Source organism: Leuresthes tenuis, unplaced genomic scaffold (genome assembly GCF_036924035.1).
Source record: "Leuresthes tenuis unplaced genomic scaffold, fLeuTen1.0.hap1 SCAF_16, whole genome shotgun sequence".
NCBI lineage: Eukaryota > Metazoa > Chordata > Actinopteri > Atheriniformes > Atherinopsidae > Leuresthes > Leuresthes tenuis.
Genome location: NW_027325370.1, coordinates 34,041,110 through 34,047,109, shown reverse-complemented (window position 1 = coordinate 34,047,109; position 6,000 = coordinate 34,041,110).

The following is a 6,000-nucleotide window of genomic DNA, read 5'->3' as shown; positions in this document are numbered from 1 at the left end:
GTATAGTCGGGCATTCTCACCCTTTCTCATCAGCTTTTTGCAAATTATGATCTGACATTCACACCTGCTTTTGATAATGTATGGTTGGGCATTCGCACCTTTTTTTACCCATTTTTCAGGAATTATGGGTGGACATTCACACCTTCTTGCAGCCGAACACCTCCTCTCCTTCTTATGATCATGTGCGGATGATATTCGAAAATTTTCTTTCATGTTTTAAAGCAATTATTGATGGACATTCAGACCTTCTTGCAGCTGAACCACTCTGCTCCCGCTTTTGATGGTGTATAGTCGGGCTTTCGAGCCTTTCCTTCCCGGTTTTTACAAATTATGGTTGGACATTCAGACCTTCTTGCAGCCGAACACCTCCGCTCCCTCTTTTGATCATACATTGTCGGGCATTAGCACCTTTTCTTACCCGCTTTTTACAAACCATAGTCGGACTTTCACATCTTTTAGTAGCCGAACAACTCCGCTCCCGCTATTGATTGTGTACAGTCGGGTATTTTAACCTTTTCTTACCCGCTTTTTACCAACTATGGTCGGACATTCACACCTTCTTTCAGCGGAACACATCCGCTCCCTCTTTTGATGGTGTATGTTCGGGCAGTCAAACCTTTTCTTACCTGCTTTTTACAAACTATGGTCAGATATTCAACCCTTCTTGGAGCCGAACACATCCACTCCTGCTTTTGATTATGTATAGTTGGGCATTCGCACCTTTTCTTACCCATTTTTCAGTAATTATGGGTGTACATTCACACCTTCTTGCAGCCGAACACCTCCGCTCCCTCTTTTGATCATACATTTTCGGGCATTCGCACCTTTTCTTACCCGCTTTTTACAAACCATGGTCGGACTTTCACACCTTTTAGTAGCCAAACAACTCCGCACCCGCTACTGATTGTGTACAGTCGGGTATTTTAACCTTTTCTTACCCGTTTTTTACCAACTATGGTCGGACATTCACACCTTCTTACAGCGGAACACCTCCGCTCCCTCCTTTGATGGTGTATGTTTGGGCATTCGAACCTTTTCTTACCCGCTTTTTACAAACTATGGTCAGACGTTCAAACCTTCTTGTAGCCGAACATATCCACTCCTGCTTTTGATGATGTATGGTTGGGCATTCGAACCTACTTGTTGCCCGCTTTTCATTAATTATGGGTGGACATTCACACCTTGTCTCAGCCAAACACCTCCGCTCCCTGTTTTGATCATGTATGGTTTGACATTCGCACCTTTGCCCACCCTCTTTTTATACTGATTGCTCAAGATTAAGTTGTTCTTTCTCAAACTACAACATTTTTTTAATTGTTGAAACTTGATTTGAAGTGGATAAATAAGGAAGACAAACAGTTTTAAGTCAGGCTGATAGCAATTAATTTTATAGCAAAATCTGTATTTCGTCATTTGTCGAGAGATGCTTATTGCTGAAGGGTACTGGAACCAGTACTCTTGAGAGGGGTTGGACTCTCTTCCACTCTGGAGTTGCCCGTGGTGAGAGGCGCAGAGCAGGTGTGGGCATACTTATTGCCCCCCGGCTGTGTGCCAGTACATTGGGGTTTACCCCAGTGAACGAGAGGGTAGCCTCCCTCCGCCTTTGGGTGGGGGGACGAGTCCTGACTGTTGTTTGTGCCTATGCGCCAAACAGCAGTTCAGAGTACATACCCTTTTTGGAGTCTCTGGGGGAGGCACTGGAGAATGCTCCTACCGGAAACTCCCTCATTCTGCTGGGGGACTTCAATGCTCACGTGGGCAATGACAGTGAGACCTGGAGGGGTGTGATTGGGAGGAACGGCCCCCCCGATCTCAATCAGAGTGGTGTTATGTTGTTGGACTTCTGTGCCAGTCATAGACTGTCCATAATGAACACCATGTTCAGGCATAAGGGTGTCCATATGTGCACTTGGCACCAGGACACCCTTGGCCGCAGTTCGATGATCAACTTTGTGGTTGTATCATCGGACTTGCGGCCGTATGTCCTGGACACTCGGGTGAAGAGAGGGGCGGAGCTGTCAACTGATCACCACCTGGTGGTGAGTTGGCTCCGCTGGTGGGGGAGGATGCCGATCAGACCTGGCAGGCCCAAACGTATTGTGAGGGTCTGCTGGGAGCGTTTGTCAGAATCCCCCGTCAGAAGGAGCTTTAACTCCCACCTCCGGCAGAGCTTCAACCATATTTGAGGTGGGGGACATTGAGTCCGAATGGGCCATGTTCCGTGACTCCATTGCCGAGGCAGCTGGTCGGAGTTGTGGCCGTAAGGTGGTCGGTGCCTGTCGTGGCGGCAACCCTCGAACCTGCTGGTGGACAGCTGAAGAAGGAGTCCTATCGGGCCTTTTTGGCCAGTGGGACCCTGGAAGAAGCTGATAGGTACCGACGGGCCAGACGGGCCACGGCTTCGGCGGTTGCTGAGGCAAAAACTCGGGCCTGGGAGGAGTTCGGTGAGACCATGGAGAACGATTTCCGGACGGCCTCGAAAAGATTCTGGTCCACCATCCGGCGTCTCAGGGGGGGGGAAGCGGCTCACAGTCAACACTGTTTACAGTGGGAACGGGGCTTTGCTGACCTCAACTAGGGATGTTGTGAGTCGGTGGGGGGAGTACTTCGAGGAACTCCTCAATCCTACCAACACGTGCTCGGAAGAGGCAGAGTCGGAGAGCTCGGAGACGGGGCCTCCCATTTCTGGGGCTGAGGTTGCCGAGGTGGTTAAAAAGCTCCTCGGTGGCAAGGCCCCGGGGGTGGATGAGGTCCGTCCTGAGTTTCCCAAGGCTCTGGATGTTGTAGGGCTGTCTTGGCTGACACGCCTCTGCAGTATCGCGTGGACATCGGGGACAGTGCCTCTGGACTGGCAGATTGGGGTGGTGGTCCACCTCTTTAAAAAGGGGGACCGGAGGGTGTGTTCCAACTATAGGGGTATCACACTCCTCAGCCTCCCTGGTAAGGTCTATTCGGGGGTATTGGAGAGGAGGATCCGTCGGATAATCGGGCCTCGGATTCAGGAGATGCAGTGTGGCTTTCGTCCTGGCCGTGGAACAGTGGACCAGCTCTATACCCTCAGCAGGATCCTGAAGGGTGCATGGGAGTTCGCCCAACCAGTCTACATGTGTTTTGTGGACTTGGAGAAAGCGTTCGACCGTGTCCCTCGTGGAGTCCTGTGGGGGGTGCTCCGGGAATATGGAGTGCCGGACCCCTTGATAGGGGCCGTTCGGTCTCTGTATGACCGGTGCCAGAGTTTGGTCCGCATTGCCGGCAGTAAGTCGGATACGTTTCCGGTGAGAGTTGGACTCCGTCAGGGCTGCCCTTTGTCACCGATTCTGTTCCTAACTTTTATGGACAGAATTTCTAGGCGGAGCCAGGGCGTTGAGGGTGTCCCATTTGGCGACCTCAGAATCGGGTCTCTGCTTTTTGCTGATGATGTGGTTCTGTTAGCGTCGTCAGGCCGTGACCTTCAGCTCTCACTGGAGTGATTCGCAGCCGAGTGTGAAGCGGCTGGGATGAGAATCAGCACCTCCAAATCCGAGACTATGGTTCTCAGCCGGAAAAGGGTGGAATGCTCTCTCCGGGTCGGGAATGAGATCCTTCCCCAAGAGGAGGAGTTCAAGTATCTCGGGGTCTTGTTCACGAGTGACGGACGAATGGAGCGGGAGATTGACGGGCGGATCGGTGCGGCGCCTGCAGTGTTGCAGGCTCTGCACCGACCCATCGTTGTGAAGAGGGAGCTGAGCCAGAAGGCGAAGCTCTCTACTTACTGGTCAATCTACGTTCCCATCCTCACCTATGGTCACGAGTTGTGGGTAGTGACCGAAAGAACAAGATCGCGAATACAAGCGGCCGAAATGGGTTTCCTCCGCAGGGTGTCTGGGCTCTCCCTTAGAGATAGGGTGAGAAGCTCAGTCATCCGGGAGGGGCTCGGAGTAGAACCGCTGCTCCTCCGCATTGAGAGGAGTCAGATGAGGTGGCTCGGGCATCTGGTTAGGATGCCCCCTGGGCGCCTCCCTGGGGAGGTGTTCCGGGCACGTCCCACTGGGAGGAGATCCCGGGGGAGACCCAGGACACGTTGGAGAGACTATGTCTCTCGGCTGGCCTGGGAACGCCTCGGGGTCCCCCCGGAAGAGCTGGAGGAAGTGGCCGGGGACAGAGACGTCTGGGTTTCTCTGCTCAAGCTGCTGCCCCCGCGACCCGACCCCCGGATAAGCGGCAGATGATGGATGGATGGATGGATATATCCTCCACCAACCAGACTTACAACCCCCGACTAGGGTAGCAGAATTTCTAAGCATCTGTACCCCAAAACTACTATCAAAAATATATAAATTATTGTCTAAGATAGATGACACAATGTCTCTTCCATCCTCAAAATGGGAGGCAGATTTATCCATCAGTTCTGGTCATAGCTTCTAACCACAAATATGTTTGAACACCTTCATAAAGACTCGAAATCCTAATTTACAGCTCATACAATACAAAATCCTTCATAGAACACACTATACAGGACAAAGGATGTTCAGGATGGGTCTAACACACTCAAACATCTGCTCACATTGCACAGATAACACACCTGATGATTATGCACACGCTTTGTGGTTTTCTGCGCCTGTCCAGAAGTTCTTGCTTGAAGTCTGTGAGGACCTATCAACATGGCTAAAGTGTAGCATCCCTGCATGCCCCACACTGTGCATACTGGGTGACTTAGACAACATCAACATGGAAATTAACTCAGCACACATGGTTGTCACAGTGTTATGTATCGCAAAGAAAACTATTCTCATGAACTGGAAAGCGAAGAACAATCTGTGTATTAACCAGTTTAGAAATTTTCTTTTAGATTATATAAGCATGGAAACAATGTCTGCCTCCTCAAAACATCAATTGGCTGAATTTCATTCTCTCTGGTCCCCTCTGATTAGTTTTATCACATAGTGGTGTTGGTGGGTTGCTGGGTGATGTTGGGTCTCAGGCCCGGGCTGCTGCGACTGGTGTGACCGGGTGGTTTGTTTGTTTGTTTTTTGTAGAGGTCCTCCTGGGTGGGGTTGGGTTGAGTGGGGTGGGGCGGGATGCGTACCTTCTGGGGGTACAGTAGCTCCCGGAATATGGTCGCTGCAGGCCCCGAGCCTGGTGGACATCAGGCCCTCCTGCCCATTGTTGGCTCCCAGGTAGCGGGGATGCCTATTGCAGCCAGTCCCTGGCTGCCCTCTCTGGGGGAGAGTAGCTCCCCCGGTATATATCCCCATACCCCCCTCCCTTCTGGCTCCTGTACACAGCACACACTCACACATGAAGGGTTTTGGGGGCGTGTGTGTTTGGTGGGGTGTAGTGGATGGGGCCACGTAGGTGGTCCCCTTTGGTTGCACTCTGCAGTTCCCTGCCCCTGTTTTAATTACACCTTAGACATTACTACTTATCAAACACACTCACACACACACATTAGGTCTTGGGGGGTGGTTACACTGAGTGGCATCTGGTGGGCGGGGCTCTTTGGGTATGTAGGCTGCCCAGAGTGCCGCGCTCCCAGTTCTACAAGTTTGGCTGCCCCTCAATTTTAATTGCTCACTATTAGAAAATATTGAAGAGCCAGAAGGGTGAGGGGAGGGGTCTTCTTCGCACACCCCTGCTTCCTGGTGTCTGCTCGGGGCAGGAGGGGCCAGGAGGATTAATTAATTGTTCTGCTGGTTCGGGGTCTGTGGTGGCTGGGGGGTTGCTGGCCTCCTGGTGTGCCCGCTGCACTACACCCCAGCAGATTCGAGGGAGGTAGGATGTGTGGATGTGTGGATGTATGGGACGTGAAAGTGTGTGTGGTAATGATTGGGCCTGGATCTGGGACTTGCTGTCGCCTGGCCTGCCTGTGTTTCTCCCGATGGGGCATCAGCGTTGCCTCTCCCCACTGCTCGCGACTTCACCCACCTGTGGGCACGTCTTGACTCCCAGGGCACTTGGCCAGGGGCGCTGGGGCAGGCGCTGACCCACTTTGTGGCTGTCTGGGGCGCTTGGCCCTCCTGG